This window comes from Chelonia mydas, chromosome 1 (genome assembly GCF_015237465.2).
Source record: "Chelonia mydas isolate rCheMyd1 chromosome 1, rCheMyd1.pri.v2, whole genome shotgun sequence".
NCBI lineage: Eukaryota > Metazoa > Chordata > Testudines > Cheloniidae > Chelonia > Chelonia mydas.
The window spans coordinates 37,866,324-37,888,084 of NC_057849.1; positions in this window are offsets into that span (position 1 = coordinate 37,866,324).

A 21,761-nucleotide genomic window follows, 5' to 3' on the forward strand; every position below is an offset into this window, starting at 1 on the left:
CGTCTCCTGCAAACTGTAAGTGGGAAGGCAGTTGTTCATGAGTCATTCTCTCTATCCAGATGTGGTTTGCAATAGGAAAACATATGAAAAGCCCTGTTACAGTTCATCCAAAGATAGTTGTACACAATTTTTTTCACTCTCCCCCGTGGCTGTCAGTGACTGGTGAGGAAAGTATGCTGCTGTTATCCTCTCTGTGGGCCAGTCCACTGAGGCAGTGCAATACTTGCTTTGCAAAGGGGTTATACTGTTTTTTGTGAGAGGGCAGTTTTATGATATAGAGCAGGGGTGGGCAAACTTTTTGGTCAGAGGGCCACACTGGGGTGTGAAACTGTATGGAGGGCCAGGTAGGGAAGGCTGTGCCCCCCAAACAGCCTGGCCCCCGCCCCCTATTCGCCCCCTCCCACTTCCCGTCCCCTGACTGCCCCCTCCTGGGACTCCCCGCCCCAAACTGTCCCCCCCGGATTACACCCCCTATCCAACCCCCTCTGCTCCCTGTACCCTGACTGCCCCGACCTATCCACACCCCCACCGCCTGACAGGCCCCCCGGGACTCCCACGCCCTATCCAACCCTCACTGTTCCCCGACCCCTGACCACCCCAGAACCTCCGCCCCATCCAACCGCCCTCTGCTCCCTGTCCCCTGACTGCCCCCCTGGGACCCTCCGCTCCTAACTGACCCCTGCTCCCTGTCCCCTGATTGCCCCCCGGGACCCCCTACCCAACTCCTGGACCGTCACGTGCGCGCTGTCGCCGCCCCCTTACCTTGCTGCTCAGAGCGGCAGGAGCTTGCAGCCCCTCTGCCTGCGTGGCAGTGTGGCTGCATGGGAGGGGGAATAGTAGGGGAGGGGCCAGGGGCTAGCCTCCCGGGCCAGGATCTCAGGGGCTAGGCAGAACAGTCCCACGGGCCGTAGTTTGCCCACCTCTGATCTAGTGGTTACGGACTGCCTCTCTTTGGGACATCTGTGGAGACTGAACCCAGGGCACCTGGATATAAAAGCATGAGCCTTTGTTACTTGAACCAAGAACCAGGTCTCTTGTCATGCAGAGTAATAAACCTCTATATGTGGTCTAACTGCTAGAGAGTGACACAGGGCCACAGTGTGTTGAGCATGGATTACACAAGTACTTAAACTGACACATTTTTTATGAAAGTATAGATGGCAAAATGGCTAAGATTTGGGCCTATTATACTCAAGGAGTGGGCTCTATTCCCAGCTCTGTCTCAGATGATCTTGTGTAAACTCACTGTTTTCTTTGCTCAGAAATCATTAAAAGATGGTTTGAAACCTTGACTTACAATGAGGGCAGTGAAGGGCACAGATATATTCTCTGGCAGAGAGTATCTTCCCCCCCCTCCTGAAAAAATTGTGTAAATGCTGAAGCTTTTCACAAGACTGCCTAGAGCTTTGACCACGATCATGTTATTTGTAAGAGATAGCCAAGGTGATGGTATTTTGGAGTACAGTATAGTTGTACATGAATTTTCTATGGATTGAATTTTAAAACAAAATCCTAGTTGTTGTTTTCCAGGGAGGGCTCTCCACATGTGTGTAGGATTTGTCTGTTTCCCACCTTCTCTCCCTCTCCTCCTCCCATACCACCTGCACATTCTCACCCATGACACCTCATATGATACGCACTGAACTCTCCTGGGGCTGACAAGGGAATCTGGACTGCACTTCCAGCAGAAATAGTCAGGGCTGCTCCTCTGTTGCCCAGAGAGGTCACTGCTAGGCTGCACCATCTACTGCCCTGCTATGGGCCAAGCATGCTGCCTCTACAGCATTTTCACTCACTCCTTGTTTCCTAGGATTTTTTATGCATAATTGCTTTCACTAAAAGTTAATAGACGTTCTCTGGTGGATTATTCCTGTTTATATTGTAGGCATGTACACAGTGCCTCTCGAACATAGACAACTGTCAATCAGCTGTCCCGTCACCTCATTCATTAATTACAAAGTGTAGATAGCTGTTTAAGGCTTACAGACTGCTTGATTGACAAGGGACTGTGCGTGGGGTCCTTCCCGAAATAAAGAAACAGGGACCATTGGTTTTTGCTTTATTAATTTCTAAAATGGAAAAAGCGTATCCTAAAATGTTAAAGGCCTGATTTCCAAGTGGGTTTTAGAACCAGAACTCTCATTGACTTAAATGGGAAGGTTGAGTGCTCAGCACTTCTGAAAATATAATCCTCTTACACCCTGATAAAACTGGTCAAAAGTTTCCCACTGAAATGTTATGGATGAAAAATGGCATTTTAACTAAACTACGATTTTTTGTGGAAAAAATATCTGATCTCATAAAATTGGAGGGGAGGAGATTCCAGTTGCTGAAACCCATGATTTTTTTTTTATTTTTAGCTTATCAGTTTTTCAGCTAAAACCCCCAAAAGTTTAAGAAAAATGTCAACAAAAAATGGAAAATCATTTCCCAACCACCAGTGGGCTGTGATCCTGCAATGAGCTCCGTACAGTCAGCCATGACAGGCAGCTCCACGGAAGTAAGTGGGGCTACATACGCATGGTGCTTGTTGCAAACAACCTGGAGTAGGAGCTAGCTCACGTCAGCCTCTGTTTGTACAGTGCCTAAAACTGTCTACAGCCTATTACCTGTCTATGTAGGGTGCCAATCCTGATCAGAATGTCTGGGTGCTACCATAATATAAATATTCATGGCTTGATGTTGTTAGTTATTAAGGTGTTCTGTTTGGCAGACTAGGTTTTTAATGATTTATAATTGATTAATATTTTAAAAGCTTTTGAATTGGAAAGACCTCCAGTGCAGTTTGGAAATTTGTGACGTAACACAGTGCCATAGCTTTGTTAAACTCTCTCTTTTTTTTATTTTTCACTTGTGCTCCTATTACATACTAAGGGCCAAACCAGTTTAAAGTGAGAATGTGAAGAACTCCAAAAAGACCTAACAGGATAGCTGATGGAATTCAGGATGTGAGATAATGCACATTGGAGAGAACAATTCAAATGACATGTACACACTCGTCATCCTTCTCAGGGTAAGAGACCTACATCCTCCCATACTGACTTGTCAAATGAAGAGGACTTGCTCAAGATGGAAGTCTATTTTGTGCGCCACCACGGATACTTCATAGTCAGGTGAATCTGCTGCTGCTGCTCCCACTTGTTAGGTTTCGAATTAGCTGTAACATCTTAGGAAAAGGATATAGGTGTCATCATGGACAGCTAGGTGAAGACATCTGCTTAATGCACAGTGGGACTCAAAAGAAAGTGAATCACATGTTAAACTGTGTTAAGCCGGAGACAGAAAATAAGCACCTTGATGATACCCAGTCCCTTCCATTTGATTTCAGTGAAAGTGGCAGGCACTCATCGCATTGCAGGATTGGGTATAAGACAAGAGACATAGCAAAAATAGTAAAAGTCAAGAAAGGGGCAACAAAATGGATTAGGAATTTAAGATTGGAGGGAAGGCATTCTAAATATGGAGAGACTAGAAACACACTGGGAGACTTAAAAATGGACTTAATCTGGAAAGGAGAATTATATATAAAAGAGAAATATAAGATAATAAATGGTAATCTAGACCTCATTTGATTGCTCTCATTTGTTCTATTCCTTACAGAACAAATAGACAATTGAAATAAGGAAATAATGATATTGAATAATAGGAAATACTTGTTATTGAAAAATATAATTAACCTGTGGAACGCACATTGTGACGAGAGACTTTTACCTCAGACAAGAGAATGACTTATTAAGTTCTGAATGGGAAAATCTGCAGAAAAACCTCAGAAGGGGTTTAATTCACCAAAATTATAAAATTGCTTAATTGAACATAGAATACATAAGAGGCACATCTTTAAAGTAATGCAGATAGATGGAATCAGGTAGTATAGATACTGCTGAGCCAGTGTTCAACATTAGCTGAATAGAGTGTGGTTTGCCTGAGGGTATGGTGGAAACGTTTACAGTGCACTTTATCTGGAATATGTGCAGTAGTGATTTTGTCCACGCTCAGCACAGTAACATCTGGTATTGTAACTGCATGCACCTGTTGATTGAACTGGCTATTGCGACATACTTTAGCAAAATGTCCAATCTTTTTGCAATGATTGCACTGAGCTACTTTTGCCGGACATCCTGTGTAGCTTGCAAGATGTTGTGGGGATCCACAGCGAAAACATGCTTTTACTGTGCTTTGAATTTGCTGATTCAGTGGTTTTTCATTAGTTTTCCTCTTGCAATTGTCTGTCTGCAGTGGTAGTGAACTTTTCTGCAAAGGAGTCACAGCCTGGACTGTGCCTCCTGTATCCATGCTCATTATTTTGGCTTCAGCTGTAGCTGACTCAATCTGAGTAGCAATGGTTATTGCCTTTTCTAGTGTAAGTTGTGGTTCTAGAAGTAAGCGTTCTCTTACATGAAGCCTGGTTGTTTTCTCAATGAGCTGGTCTCTAATCATCTCATCTGCCATATTCCCAAAGTCACAAATTACAACCAGACTCCTCAGGGAAGCAATATACTGCATTATAGTTTCCCCTGGTTTCGGCTCACACTGGCGAAATCTGTAGCGATTAGCTACTACATTCACTTTTGGCACAAAAAAATTCTTTAATGCAGTGAGTGCAGTCTCATATTTATCATCTGCAAGGGGAAAAGTGTAAAATATACGCTGCCCTTCTGCTCCAAACCAGTGGATTAGTAGAGCACGCTTTCTTACTTCAGAAATCTCTGTAGCACTGATTGCAAGCAGATAAGTCTCAAGCACATGGATACAAGTAGTAAAAGCAATTGGAGGCTCACCTAGGCTTTGCAGAAAGGGTGCAGGTGGGTTCAGAGGCAGAAGATCCATCCTCGTCGCCAAAATGTGGTCGCTAATTGCCTTTCTCGCCTACCTTTGCCTTCACCAGATGGTCCACCGGAGGATGAGGATGTAGTGGTTGCACTTATTACAAGCACTCTCACTGCAGTTACAAGAGAACAATTTCAAGCTGCTTGTTCAGCATGTCCAATTCAACAAAAACTATGGGAATTTCTGACAAAGAGTCACCCTAAAAACCTTGACCCAGTTTTGCTGCCTTATTTTAGAGTTCAGGATGAACTTTCTTTGTTTGATGGCTGTGTGCTACGAGGTACACACCGGCTCCTTGTGCCAGAAGAATTACAGTCAAAACTCAGACACCTGGCACATGATACTCATCAAGGAATTGTCTGAACCAAACAATGACTACGGGATCTGTATTGGTGGCCAGGGATGGACTCTCAAACTGAAGCATTCATAAAATCCTGTGTCACTCGCCAAATGCATGATAAGACAGCAGTGACATGTACCCCTCCATTAAAGCCTGTTCCTCTTCCTGAATCTGCATGGGAAAAAGTGGTGATTGACATTGTAGGACCCTTTGATACTGCTCCAATTGACTGCCATTATGCCATCACTTTAATAGACTAATTCAGTAAATGGCCTGAGATAGCATTTACATCCCAAATATCTTCTGCTACAGTAATTAAGTTCCTCTCTTCAGTTTTTAGCAGGGAAGGTAACCCCAAAGAATTGGTTTCAGATAATGGTAGTCAATTTACTTCTCTGGAATTTGAAATTTTTCTATCACAGAGGAACATCTACACAGAAGGTCATCCCATCCTCGTCACCAAAATGTTGTATCGACCAGGCAAGGTACTAACAAGCTTCAACAGGACTTTATTTTCAAAGTGGAAACCTCTTTAGCAAGCTGCTGCTGCACCCTCTGTAGCTTTCTCCCAGCCTCTCAACTCCTCCCCCCTCCTTCCTGTTTCCTGTCCTTTCAGACTCCCAACAGCCAGTGCTCCCAATTCTAATAATTACAAGCAACATCTAAACACCACAACATGGTGATAGCATCAGGACCCTTTGACATGCTTAGAACAGTAATCAGTTTTAAGATTAAAGTTTCATTAAATAAAAATTGATAATAGTTTAAATTAGAAAATACAGTAATGGCGGCTATAAGGTAATGTAATGTAGTGAGAGATTAGCAATTAGCACTGGAAACTGATTGGCTGATCTTGAGTGTCACATGTCGGTACACGTGACATAAATTAGCATATGCAAATCCCAGAGGCAGCAGCCGGCAGGCTAAAGCTCTGTAGGGATAGGGACCAGCCAGAGAGCGGAACACTGTCAAACACCTATAAGAAGATACCTGCGCAAGAGAAAAGCTGAAACAGGAGGAGCTGCTTGAAAGCCAGCTACTATAACAGCAGCAGCACGCCCCCAGGCTCCAGAGTTGCCTTGGCAATGGCTGCTCCCGGCACCCCGTCAGCAGGAGGCCTCCATAGCAGCCCGGCCGCAGTAGCCAGCAGGCTTCTGTGTCTCTCACCGGAGGAGCAGCTTTACCTCCGTGACAGCAGACAACTGCCCAGCACAGCACTGCCCACTCGCCACAGCAACCAACACACCCATGGTCATCACTCTCGAGCAACAGACAGCGAAAGAAGGACCTTGACTAGACCACTCAGAGGGATTTTCATAGACGCCCCTGTAAGTTAAAAAGCTTTTTTCTATTTAACATCCTGAAGCGTATGGGTCTCAAGTGTAAATAAAGCTGGATGTCTGTGGTTTGAGTGAGATCTCCCTACCCATTTGGTACCTGTTAGGCCAGCCTGTTATTTGATATATTGTTACATGTTTAATTGATATATTGGTATATGTAATAGATATTGTTGCAAGGTATAGAGCATTAAGTATATAGTTATTAAATTGCAATTGTAGTTCCCTGTCTTTATTTCTCCTGCAGGTTCCTTTACACTGTATCTGTAACTGTTACTGTTTTATTTTATTATTTTTATTTTTACCAATATCGCTCCTCTTTTATTGTAACCTTTTACTTCTAAATAAATATTATTTTTGTTTTTGAAGAATTTACTGCTTGCTGCCTATTCTTGATTGGAGGGATGTATCATGCCCTTCAAGGGGAATGTTAGGCGGCCATGGTTAGTGGCTTTTCTCTGGAAAATCCATAGGGCGGGCCACAACCTTTAATACCGGAATAGGCAAACTGAAAATAAAGGGTTTTAAATTAAAAAGACAGTTGGGTTCAAATCTTCCAGTAACAACATCTGCAAGGTATCACTGAAGACCATAGTTCAGAGACACAAAAGAATTAAACTTTTAAGTGAGTAAGAACAGTATCTAGAATGATACTAGCTAGGATTTAGAGCCATGGCGGAAAGTAGAGTCTCTTTAGTAGCTGAAATAGTGGCACTGTTTTTTCAGGAGTGAACTGGATGAGAGATCAGAAGTGTTGCTCTGAAAATACCATGCAGTGTGATTGTTTTGGCTTGAAATTCTGCCTCGCGCACAAGGCCAATAAAAGGTTTTATGTGCACCTCTTAGGTCCTCCCATTTAAGACCTCAAATTACGGCTTAAGAGGAGAATACATCTCCTGCTGGCCTTCTGCATAGGGTGAATTTTATCTGCTGTGTTTTTTCATAGTTCAACTCACTCTGGTATAATACGCAAAAAATCATTTTGGAGGGTGCCCTCTTTAGTGTGAAATTTTATAGTCATAATATGGGGAAATTCCTCTTGGTCACAGACTTTTATGGAGGAAGCAAAACATAACCAATTAAATCTGATTTGTCTAACATTTTAGATTCATAGAGATCTTGGTATAAACTAGAGAAAATAATCCGGACTATACAGGCTGTCTTGACACCCTGTTCACATCCTCCTCATAAAAGCATATCTGTATCTTCATCCACACTGTTGCCTATGTCTGGAATGAGTTCTCCAAGCCTATCTCTCAACCCACCACCCTCATTCAAAATCATTCAGAAAATTCACTTCTGTCATTCAAAATCCTCCAGCAAATTCACTTCTGTCATGAAGTCTACAAGAAAGGAACTGGTTAAATTAAAATCTTGCCCTTAAAAATTATTATTCAAGGAGAAGTATATATGAACTAGCACAGTCATTGTCATAATCTTATTTTTGTTCCCCATCAACACCTTCTGCAACTTTAATCTTCCTTTCTCCACCTTGTTTGTTACCCTTCACTCATATTCCAAATAGTAGTAACCTCCGGGCTTCCTTCACATCCTCACATGAATGTTGTCCTGAATGTGAAGAATAATGTTCTTTCTTCTCTACTGTGTAACTATACATTTTCAGAAGTCCCTAGTAATTTTGGGGGGCCTGATTTTCAGAGAATGGGTGCTCAGTTATTTTTAAAAATCAGGCCCCTTTGCCCCTTTGAGGTGTCTCAAGTTGGGGAACCAAAATCATACACTTTTGAAAATGTAGGGCCATAAATTTATGCAGTAATTAAACTTTTCTTATAGATAGTTTAAAAACCTTTTATAACAAATAAAACCTTATTTATAACAAAAAAGCAGAATACTACTCCTGCTCCCATTGTAGTCAATGGGAATTTGTCTTTTGGATCAAGCCCTTATTGTATTTCAGAGACACAGTGGAGGATCGCAGTGTGAACTACTGCAAAGTTTGGATTTGAGGTTTTGGTTTGAGTCTTTCTTTGCTGTATTTATATATCCAACAATAGTTTTACTATAGACTGCAAGCCAGCAAAAAGAAAACCCAACCCAGGAATACACTCGCTATGGAAGGGAATAGAACTGCCTTGTGGACCTCATTGGTGAGTTGCTGTAGTTTATCGCTGTTGTAATTCTATTGGGTGCAGTGGTAAGAGGTGCATAAATCATATGGTCGTAAATTATGCCCCATATGTTTCCGATAGGCTGGCCACTGTGCTTTTGAAATACAGCTGTTCATACAATGGTTGTTACTATAAGGTGGAAGAGTACAAGGAAAAAGGTTAGCGCTGTAATGTATATGGTCTGGCTTGTTTTCTTCCTTTAAATAAAGGTAACCATAATTTCCTCATAGAGTAAAGTAAATATTGTACTTACTCAGAAATGCACGTCATCAAAGCAATGAGGGTACTCTTTAGTCTTTTTTAAAAAGGAAATTAGTGGTTCTCTGAGATCTCTCTGTTGAGTTGTCCAGTTTAACAGAATGGGTACACAAATTATTCCAGGCAAAATTAAAATCACATAGGAAAGAAAAATGAGTTAGCTCACAATAAATGGAAAATCAGAACATTAAAAATCAATGCCCTTTGCCCTCAGAGATCTGTGCTGCTACAATCTCCTGGGCTTGTGTGTTTCTGATATTTCTCAGCAAATAGGATCATGAAGTGGTGTTCCAGGAAACGAGTCTTATCTTGAAATATGGCTTTAAATTTCACAGAATAAAGTAAAAAGAAAAGGAGTACTTGTGGCACCATAGAGACTAACAAATTTATTTGAACATAAGCTTTCATGAGCTATAGCTCACTTCATTGGATACATTCAGTGGAAAATACAGTGGGGAGATTTATATACACAGAGAATATGAAACAATGGGTGTTACCATACACACTGTAACGAGAGTGATCAGGTAAGATGAGCTATTACCAGCAGGAGAGCGGGGCGGGTGGGGGGGGACCTTTTGTAGTGATAATCAAGGTGGGCCATTTCCAGCTGTTGACAAGAACATCTGAGGAACAGCGGGGGAGGAGGGGGCATAAACATGGGGAAATAATTTTACTTTGTGTAATGACCCATCCACTCCCAGTCTCTATTCAAGCCTAAGTTAATTGTATTCAGTTTGCAAATTAATTCCAATTCAGCAGTCTCTCCTTGGAGTCTGTTTTTGAAGTTTTTTTATTGAAGAATAAAGTACTGCTGCAGAGACGTTTTCATCTGCAAAGCCTCGTTTGCTCTTGGTTAGCTCATTCTTCCTCCATTGCATAGCGGGACACAGATATGGGAATATTAATATCTTATGTCCACCCATGGAAAGGTCTTTTTTCACCCAGGCCTCTGCTAGCAGATGTTCCTTATCTCTTGCATTTTAGAGGATTGTTATTACTGTTGAATTATCATCCAGCTGTCCCTGTTTCCTTCAGATTAGGGATCCAGAAACAGTTATCTGCCTACATAGAATTTTCTTTTGGGTCCAACCTCAATTGTTTAGGAATTTTATTTTAAACCAGACCATAAGATCAGAGTACTTAACATCTCCTGGATTCCCCAGAAGGTAAATTCTGGCAACATTTTCTAAGGCTTCTAAATTATTGCACAACTAAGTGTTTTTGATTTCCCACCACCTCTGTCTTCATTTTGTCATGTGATGTTTCCTGTTCACTCACTCTACCAATGAGACAATCTGTCAAGATTACTTCTTTGTTCAGAGTTTCCAAGTTGTTTCCTAAAGCAGACAGGATATTTTGTAGTTTGTTTAATTGTGATCAAGCATACAAAAATCCTGATTATGTTGGCGGTGTTGCATGGCCTTCTTTTTTTTCATGGCAATATCGGGGCTGCAATGAACATTAGTACAGTTTTTTGTGTGTTGTGGGCAGCTCAGTAGAGTATGTGCTAGAAACATAGAGAAGTTTTGTTTTGTTGTAATTAAAAATTTATTTGAAAATAGCATTTAAAAAATCAACAGAGCGACGAACAATCATCTTCCAGTTATCTTACCCTACCACCATCACCCCATGGCTTTTTATACATCAAGTCTCTTTCCCAAAGGCTCCTCCTGAGGCCATAACACCAGCTTTCCATCAGTTGGACATCCCACTGCACTTACCTGAAAGTTTAGGTGCATGTATAAAAAAATCCCCAAAATATATTCCAGATCAAATATTAGTAGGACCAGTGTTCATATTAAAACCTTCCAAAGACATCAGAGCCAACAAATTCTTTCCTAATCCTTACCCCATTTTCTCCCACTCCATTCCCCACGCACCCACCCAGGAAAGCATGGGAAAATAGATGAGGATTGGAAGTCAATAATTCAGACCCTTTCAAATCCAGAGGTGAGGGAGATGCAAATTTCAGTCAAAAACCCATCACTGAAAACACCAGATCTTTCCCATTTAATTTGAAAGGTTGTTAGCTAGGGCACGGATTCTTAACCTTTTTCTTTCTGATCCCCTCCCCCCCCCCCCCCCCCGCAACCAACATGCTATAAAAACTCCATGGCCCACCTGTGCCACAGTAACTGGTTTTCTGCATATAAAAGCCAGGGCCGGCGTTAAGAGGTAGCAAGCAGGGCAATTGCCTGGGGCCCCACACCACAGGGCACCCCACAAAGCTACATTGCTCAGGCTTCAGCTTCAGCCCCGGGTGGTGGGACTCAGGGCTCCAGACTTCAGCCTCATGTGGTTGGGCTTCAGCTTGCTGCCCTGTGTCCCAGCGAATCAAATGCTGGCCCTGCTTGTTCACTCCCTTTTCCAGATTATTAATGAGTATGTTGAATAGCATAGGTCCCAGTACAGATCCTTGGGGGTTTACCTCTCTGCATTGTGAAAATGAACCGTTTATTCCTACCCTATGTTTCCTATCTTTTAACCAGTTTCTGATCCATGAGAGGACCTTCCCTCTTATCCCATGACTGCTTAGTTTCCTTAAGAGCCTTTGGTGAGGGACCTTGTCAAAGGCTTTCTGAAAGTCCAAATATGCTATATCAACTGGATCACCCTTGTCAATATGCTTGTTGATACCTTCAAAGAATTCTAATAGATTGGTGAGGCATGACTTCCATTTACAAAAACCATGTTGACTCTTTCCCCAACAAATTGTGTTCATTTATGCGTCTGATACTTCTGTATTTTACTGTAGTTTCTACCAATTTGCCCAGCACTGAAGTAGCCAGTACTCACTAGCCTGTAATTGCCAGGATATCCTCTGGAACCCTTTAAAAAAATCAATGTTACATTAGCTACCTCCCAATCATCTTGGACAGACACTTGTTTCAGCAATACAGTTAGTAGTTCTGCAATTTCATATCTGAGTTTCTTCAGAGCTCTTGGGTTAATACTATTTGATCCTGGTGACTTATTACTGTTTAATTTACAAATACGTTCCAAAACCTCTTCTATTGACACCTCAATGTGGGACAGTACTTCAGATTTCAGAGTAACAGCCGTGTTAGTCTGTATTCGCAAAAAGAAAAGGAGTACTTGTGGCACCTTAGAGACTAACCAATTTATTTGAGCATAAGCTTTCGTGAGCTACAGCTCACTTCATCGGATGCATACTGTGGAAAGTATAGAAGATCTTTTTATACACACAAAGCATGAAAAAATGGGTGTTTACCACTACAAAAGGTTTTCTCTCCCCCCACCCCACTTTCCTGCTGGTAATAGCTTATCTAAAGTGATCACTCTCCTTACAATGTGTATGATAATCAAGTTGGGCCATTTCCAGCACAAATCCAGGTTTTGTTACCCAAAAAGAATACCTCTCAGATGGCTATCTCCCCCATATCCTCTGCAGTGAAGACGAATGCAAAGAATTCATTTAGCCTCCCTTCAATGGTCTTGTCTTCCTTAAGTGCTTCTTTAGCACTTTGTCATCTAATGGCCCCACTGTCTGTTTGGCAGGCTTCCTGCTTCTCATGTACTTTTAAAGAAGTTTTACTGTTAGTTTTTGTTCTTTAGCAAGCTGCTTCTCAAATTCTTTCTTGGCCTGCCTTCTTATATTTGTACACTTAATCTGCCAGAGTTTGTGCGCCTTCCTGCTATCCTCACTAGGTTTTGACTTGCAAATTTTAAAAGATGCCTTTTTGCCTCTAACAGCTCCATTACTCTGCTGGTTAGCATAGTGGCATTCTTATGCTTCTCTTTTTTTTATGGTTTGGGATATATATTTAGTCTGAGCCTCTACTGTGGTGTTTTTAAATGGTCCCCATGCCACTTGCAGGTATTTAACCCTCATGACAACTCCTTTTAATTTCCATCTACTAAGCACCTTCTTGTAGGTGCCAGCCCTGGTAGGTCCCCATAACCACTCAGACACATGGCTAAGTGAATGGGTATTATACTGGGACTGGCAGGAAAGGGAAAGGTTCAATTACTCCATTCTATGTACAGAGGCTTCAGTAGTGACAGTTCAAAGTGAGCTATAGAGGTAAGTGTTTTGGGTCCCTGGGGCAGCCCACTCGAGAGTCAGGTCTTTTCAGGTCTAGTGCCTGGGGTGCCTTCTCCAGTCCAGTCTCTATTCAAGCAAATAGGAGCCTGCTGGTTTCCAGGCCAGGCTCAACAAGTTTCTTTGATTGGGGCCCCTCTGCACTGGCTCCCTGCCCAGCCACTGCTGCTCCCCTGTAAGTCCCACACAGATCTGAACCCAGCTGTAACGTTGCAGCCTGTTTCACAACTGGTTCTGTGTACAGTTCCTGGGGGTTCATCCCTGTGGCCAGCTTCTCTGCATGTCTCTGCTTGCCATGTGGCTATTGCCTGGGAAAAGAGCCTGGCCACTTCCTGGTTCAGGATCCTGCCCTTGCCTGGCCAAAGGAAATGGAAGTGAAGTGGGGAGTGGGCTGACAGGAGTTGTAGTTCCTGGTTGGCAGATACATCACAGGCAATTTCATAAGCAAAGCACACATTAGGTTCCACATGGTTGACTCTTAATACCTAACTTGTATAGTTCTCCGCCAGTAACATGCTTCACATTATCAACTTACTCATTGCTTGCTTCACAGAACTCTCAGCACTGTTAGTAAAATCTGGTTTGGGCAACAAGTCATTCAGAAATGGTTGCTCCAATGTTACATGCTAGATCACCTAGTAATACTGAAGGAATAGCAGATGAAAAATGTCAAATATCACAGAACACAAACATCCCGAATTCTTGTCAGGGGAATATCAAGTGCACTGGCACATTGAGAGAGGCCAAAAATTTGCGCACTGAAAGAATATGATTTACACCTGAAATAATTTATACACCAGTCTGCATTCACCAAATAATTGGAGATGATTATCCAGCTATAGTACATGATATTAAAGGAACTGAAATATATCCAATCTTGGCAACTACACTGAAGCATGTTAAGAAAAAGCACAAATGAATGACCATGAAAATACTGCAGATAGAGCTGTTCTTACCGTACAATATCCATTACTGTATTGTTATCGCTTTAGGGCTCTGATCTGATTTGCTAAATAAACACACGTATATCATCTTGTGACATGCAGACTACTTATTCATCCTGATGATCGTGAAGCATGAAAAATTCATGTCAATATGGACTCTGAGGAAAAGAAGGCCACATGCGGATTCAGACAGTAGTTATTGACCCTTCTCACTCAAGTCCCTATCTCAAGGCTACTTCTCAGGTCTCAGAGCATATTCCACCTCTTGTCCCTCATCCTGATAACCAGGGAACCCATAAGATGCTACGGCATGTTACTCAGAAGAGTATTTTCTAGCTAAATAGCCTTTGGTTAACATGCACGAGAGTTTGGTGTTTTGGCCTGCTCCAATGTCCATTGAAGTTAGTACAATGTTGCTGTAGATGTGTTAGTCCCAGAATATTAGAAGGACCAGGTGGGTGAGATGATATCTTTTATTGGAGCAACTTCTGTTAGTGAGAGAGACAAGTTTTCAAGCTTAAACACCACTTCTGGATGACAGCAGAAGGGGCATGACTGAAGTCTCATCCAGCTGACCTCTGGGTGCCAGACTGACCTCTTGTCTAACAACTATTCATTGTGGGGGCAATTCACTCAACTGCAGAGAGCCAGGACAATACTTATGTATCACTTTCATGCCACTCTAGCAGTATTTTGAGGGCCTGATTGGGCTTACAAGGTGCATAGTCCCTCTGCACAGGGGTGAATTTAATCTTATGGGTTCAAAAGTTCCGGCACAAAATAGTAACCATAGAAATGGAGGTCAGAACTAAAATATTTGCTCTAAGTTTAATTCAGGCACCTATCAGCTGTTTTTGCTCTTCTTACATAAGAAATAATTGGTACTCCTGTGGCCCCAGTCAGGGGTTAGATCTCACTCCTTTCAGACTGAGGGGAAAGTTGCAAAAGTGAGGGGACCTTGCTCTGCCTGTCTCTACCACAGCTCTCTCTACCACATGAAGGGTCCTCTAGCTGGAGGATCTCCACTGAATACAGCTGTGGCATATAATATGGGGAGAGAGGTTTTTGGGGTGTGCAGATTCCAGACCATAAAAGGCTTTATAGATTGAATTCTATCAGGGAACAAATAGGCAGCTGGTGAAGTTCATGGAGCACCAGTGTCATGTGCTCGCAATAAGATGCTGTGACTCAGAACCCTTTAGGGTAGGGGTTTACAAGAATATCCTAATTCTGGCATGTACATTCTGGTTCACCAAAGAATGTCATGAGAAACCTTAAATGAAAGCCAGGGTCACAATGGTCAATAATATCACTGTGAAATGTATGGACAGATACTGTGTGAGGAGTTATGTATCCACACTGAAAATATCTTCTTAGATTCTGTATCATAGCAGAGATGAAAATAACAGGTTTTCTGTCAGACAAGAGATGTTTATTCACCTTTCTCTCTGACAGATGTAAATTAAGCATTGTAAGCTAACACAATGGATATCCATTTATATGTGAAGTTATTGAAGAGATATGATGCCAACAGGGAAGCAGCACCCAGGAAGATAACAAGCCATGGGCAGTTATATTGTCTCTGAGACAGACCATGAACTTTGGGAATATAAGTAGAAGGCAAAGAAAATACCCCCTTATTCTGCACCTAGGAAGTAAACGGGCAGTGTATTTACATTCATAAAAACTGGCTCTCAGCCATGTTGAAGACCCTGAAGAAAACTGTGGGTGAGATAAGCTTCTTTAAATAAGAGTTGTTCTTAGTTAAATGCTAGAAAACTGTTATAATTTTGTTTTATATATAACTATTTGTTTTCAGTATCTGTGCTTACTATCCCCTGAATCTTTAGATTTTGATGGTAAATTTATTGTTGTTTTCACAATAAATATATCTCAGTGCTGTGATATTAAGCAAGGTGCTGACCCTGAGTTGCATCATTCAAGCTGGTATGCACATTGTTCATTTGGGAACAGCGGACTTGGTATTTCTAAGTGTTGAGTGGATAAGGGCTGAATACTACAGGGGGGATTTTTAAAGGGGCTCAGGAACTGGGCTGTACCTTTTGTTATTCTGGAAGGCGAAGGAAGGGCTGGCATTAATCAAGAGGGGATTGCTGGGTGGCTAATAGGCTGGTGGTGTCAGGGAGCTGACATGCAGTTAAGCACCAGAAAGACACTCTCATACGGGAGGCAAGTGTGTAACACGGTGGCTCACAGTTCTGGGTACCCCGAGAACCATCCCAGATGTTCCATTCATTAAGAGAGCAGCTGCCTCCTATACCAGTTCTAGATTCCGACATTGTAATTGTCTAATAATTCAAAAGGGTCTATGAAAAGAAGATGATTGTAAAGTCTTCAGGGCAGGGCATGTCTCTACCTATGTACACATTTTTGGTTCTACTGCCATAAAAAACAACAACACCTGTTACTATAGATTAATCCCGATTTTTTACTAAACCAGAGTTTCCAAAATTGTTTATTGCCTTTCTATTCCCCCAGCCTTCTGATGGGCTATTGTATGGCCCCTGATTTTATGAAAGTTTTGGGTATCCCTCAAGATTTCATAAAATGGAGCTTTACCTGTAATACAGAAATATAATGAGTTCCCGTGGCTATTAGCCAGGATGGGCAGAGATGGTATTCCTAGTCTCTGTTTGCCAGAAGCTGGGATATAATATAATGAGTTCCCGTGGCTATTAGCCAGGATGGGTAGAGATGGTATTCCTAGCCTCTGTTTGCCAGATGATTTTCTGTTCTGTTCATTCCCTCTGGGGAACCTGGCATTGGCCACTGTTGGAAGACAGGATTCTGGGCTAGATGGACCTTTGGTCTGACCCAGTATGGCTGTTCTTATGTTCTTAGATATGCGTCCAGCTAATCTTCTTAACCTCATTAGGCAGAGTTTAAATGACTTGCCTATCTTCTCCCTTGTATTACAACCGTTCAATATTGTATCAAGATAAAATATACAGATTAGATTCTCTGGACACAGCTTCAGGAGTTTCCATGCACATTGGCAATTGAAGTAATAACAATGATATTACACGATTGATAGCAGATTATGGAGATTCTTGATTTGAGAATTGATGTGCTCCCATTTGATTGCTGCTTTTTTGTTATGCTGCATCTGAGCCAACTGCTGGGATCCAATTTGGCAGCTGGCTTGTTAACTATGAGAGTCAGATGCAGGCATGAATTTTTACTTATCTAGCAGTGACATCTGGTTTTGTGTGACCTGGCAGCTCCTGTTGTACAGATAGTGGGTTTGCTGATTAGGATGTGCTGAATCTCTGATGGGCATTTGCTTTTGGCTGATTATTTTCTTCATGTTTGTTTCTGTGACTGTAGAGAGATGCCTGCCCTAGAAAGAAATTCATAAGAGCTTTTAACACATGTATGGGTGGGGTTTCCTTGTGGTTATGTGTTCAGTCCTTAGAAGAACATTCATTTCAATACAGATTTACTTACTGACTTTATGAATCAGATGGTGTTAATGCACATTTACAATGCTTAGCACTTTTCAGCCAGAAGGATGACAAAGCCCAATTCAAACGTATCGAGTCCACAGGAATACCACTTCCCATCACTGAAACGCAGCCAGCTGTTGCGTTTAGCAAGACTGCTGTTTAAAAACACACACAGCAATAATATGTGACTGGCTAGATACTGCAAAAGGAAACATTTACTTAGGCAGAATATAATTACCAAAGCTGGAAGCTGATCAGGGCATCTTTCAAAAAGTGTGAGGGTATCCTTAATACCGACCACTGCTCAGGACCTCAGTTTTATATGTCATTTGAAAGATGGCATCTCTACTAGCACAATGTTAACAGCTCGTTCCAGTTCACTATTGACTTAGAGGGAAAAGAGCCACTTATTGAATCACAAACACTTTTCGTGTAGCTACTATGTTTTTCATTAGAGGTCTCCCAATCTAAGTATGCACAAACTGCTCAGCTTATCATATGCATCAAAATCCGGCCCAGGGCAGTATAGCAGCAAGACTTATATTGATTTCAAAGCTTCTCTGCTCCAAGAGTAAAATCTGCACAGGATACTCGGGATGGTTATCTACCAAAGTTCATGTTTAACTGTCCCAGTCCTACAAATGGGCATCAAGGGGGAGGGCAGACCTCTCTGTGCTATATTTTTACTTGCTTAGTATTTCATTGGCTTCTTTTGTTAAGAAAATTTTACAATGAAATCTTCTGTAGGAAACATTAGATAAGCAGGATTATGTGGCATTTGGGGTTTGCTTGTAGAGATTTGTATTCAAACTGGAGTTAAAGCTTGCTGTTTGTGGTGATGCTTGATTAGAGAGGGAATTGTTGCGGAATCCTTTAACAAACTGGAGTCAAGGTCTGTGGCATTGTTGTCTCTTGAAGTGAGGACTCAACCTTGATCCTTTCAGACTGAACTGACAGCAATTTACAGAGTATAGTAAATTAACCTTTATCTTGCTTGCAAAGAACTTTTCTTGCTTTCACCCACTCTGTAAGCATCATATTTTCATTTCCAGCTTCTCTGGAAGTGGCACGCAGTTTTTTGGCTTCCCTTATACAAGAAACGGCCTTTCTTATGACTAATCTTTTAGTACCATCTTGATAACTCATAGACACAGCATCATTTATCAACATGGTAGCAATCAGTCCTTTGGGTTCTTTCTAACTGGCTGACCAAAATATGAAACATATTAAATTAGCTCTGGCCCATATTCTTCAGCACTTACTTACGAGTACCTTACTCTACAATTAGTCCCACTGGCTTCATAGAGTAAAGTGCTATTTAATGTGAGTAAATGTAACAGAAGCTGGCCCTATTTTTAAGGTAATTTTTCAAACCATTGCAATGGGGTTTAGCAATGCAACTTCTGTTACAGTCAGGGATACTTGTCTGGCTAAAACCCCAAACCGTGCTTATTGTTTTGAAAATGTAGTGACTTTTACATAGTGAATAATAACAAGAATATCTGGCATTTATAGAGCAATTTACATCTGTTCAAAGGGGAGCTAATTAACACAGTAATATTTGTCTGTGGAAAAACCTTTACTTTTTGTGTGGTGTGAAAATAACAAAAGGAGGAGGAATTAATTGAGAAATGAGCTGCCCAGGTTGTTCATTTTAATATTTTTAAATCAGAAGACCTGTTCAGAAAGGCCTCATCCAATGGCCATTCTAGTCCATAGAAGGGCTCACATTGACTTCAGTGTATACTGGGTAAGGCCCAAAGTGAATTTCCTTCAAACAAGATAATTAGTATGGGAATGCCGCCTGCTTCAGGTCACCCAAACCCAGGCTCTTTTTTGGTTTTAATATACACATTTAGCAAGCTTTCTCCCAACAAATATGTCAAATAAGACTCATAGCACATTAGTAACTGTTAATCTATCAAAAACACCTACATGGCCCCTACTATAGTATCTGAGCACCTCACAATCTTTAATGTATTTTTCCCCTCCCAAAACCACCTATGTAAGGTAGCAAAGTTCTACTACCCCAGCTTTATAGATGGAGAACTGAGGCCCTGATCGTCAAATGTATTTAGGCTCCTAACTTCCAGGGGATCCAGGCCCAAATGACTTGTCCAAGGTCACACAAGACAATCTGTAGTGGAACTGGAAATTGAACCCAGAGTCCCAGCCTTGACCATGGGACCATCCTTCCTATTGTCCACCCTACCAAAATGCAAAACAAAAATCTCTCCACATGTTATTTCTATAGTCCAAAGTTTACACCACATGGAGGGAGGGAATAAAACATTTATAAACTCAGAAGCCTAACTTGCGCAATTCCAAATGTTCAAAAGACATATGCACATGCTGTTGACTGAAAATAAGATTCTAGTGACATACCATGTCTGCAGAGCCTACCAACTGAAATGACAATGAGGCTGAGGAGAGCACACAACCCTGGAGTTTAGAGAGAGAGAAACAAAACCAGACTCTATCATGAGCAGCTATTATATAATGGAGATCACTATTAAAAAGAAAAAAAAAAAGGCTATTCAGATTGTAGAAAACTGAAAACCAAGTCCTCCCCTCAAACTATGGCTTCTTTGCTCTCTAATTCCTGGGAGGATAGTATTTTTAAATTCAAGAATCTCTTGTCTTCATCAAAACAATGGACAATAAAAATAAACTGTCTATGTACAATATTTCTTTTCAAAATGATCAGAAGTTTTGCAGAATAAAGCAAGGGGTGGTTAAACTTGTTAAGATAAAATAAGAGCACATCCAAACCTCTGTCTCCAAAATCAAACTGGACCTTTTTACAGGTTAGAAGGTGTCTGGATATATTTCTCCCCCAGTGGTTTTCATTTTTGTGTGTTTGTGCGCAACCAGAAGTGGAAGTGCTGAAATAATGATGGTGTTGTGGGAAATGTTATTTCTGACTCAACTGGAAGCAGAAAAGTATTGAAAAATTTAGCTGGCAAACCTGAATCTCAATTTTGTATTCTCTTGTTCAGAGATCCAGCGGAACTTCTGGGTACTTATCCAAATCAAACTGGGAGTTCAGTGCTGCTCCCACTTTGCATGCAATGTACGGGTGCTCAAACTGCATTTAAACTGAGCCTATTATTGCTGCCTATGCAAAACTAGCACATTGGTATTTCTCTGTTGGACTCTAATTGTCTGTGAATCATTACATTGAAGGTGTGCCTGTGTACTCCATGTGTGAAGTATGCAAATGGAGATTTTCCCTAGGGAAATGGCATTATGCTAGTCCAGATACTGAGTGAACTCTGCACCAGAGCAGTGTTTAGCAATCTGTATCTTTACTATATTACATTCCTCTATATCAGCAAATTGCAGGTGAAGCAAGGTGGGGTCACTCCACTTCTATTCTTCCGGTGCTTTGCAGATGTTAATGTTTAGATATTTTTCCATTTTCTCTCCAGTACAAGACCCAACAACTATAGCGTTTCATAGTGTGATGCAAGTGCTTTCATAGAAATGGAAACACAGATTGGCACACTAAGGAAGTTGTAGTGTATTAAGCTTCTTGAGTAACACAGGCAGCAGGTGAAAGACAGCACAAAGTTTTCCCAGTGAATGGAACCAGGTTTTTTTTCTCCAATTAGGCTGCTGACTTTCATGCAAAGATCGTGTCTCGGAGGATTAGAACACAGCAAATGCTTCAGGTCATCCCAGGTTCTGTTCTTTTCCTTAGTTATATTTATTGAGAAGTTGAAAGAGCCTATTCATGTGGAACAGCTAACTAAGAAAAGGAAAATATCTGACACTGATTAAACTTCTGTTGCTTGTGAAGGTACATGAGAATGACAGATTATGCTGCATGTGTTGATTGGTATCTTATCTGCTTATGTATTGCGACCTTCCAATTCATCCTTGAATGTTGAGTCTTATGTGTATGGCCCTACCAAATTCACAGTCCATTTTGTTCAATTGAACGGTTATAGGATTTTTAAAAAAGTAAATTTCATGATTTCAGCTATTTAAATCTGAAATTTCATGGTGTCGTAATTGTAGGAGTCCTGACTCAAAAAGAAGTTGTGTGTGTGTGTGTGTGTGTGTGTGTGTGTGTGGGGGGGTGTCGCAAGGTTGTTGGGGTGGGGGTGGGGGGCGCCGTGGTACTGCTACCCTTACTTCTGCACTGCTGCTGGTGGCGGCGCTGCCTTCACAGCTGGACAGCTGGGCAGTGGCCGGGAGCTCAGCTCTGAAGACAGAGCTGCTGTTAGCAGCAGCACAGAAATCAGGGTGGCATGGTGTGGTATTGCCACCCCCACCCTTACTTCTGCACTGCTGCTGGCGGTGCTGCCTTCACAGCTGGGTGCCCGGCCAACAGCTGCCACTCTCTGACCACCCAGTTCTGAAGGCAGAGCAGAAGTACGGGTGGCAATAC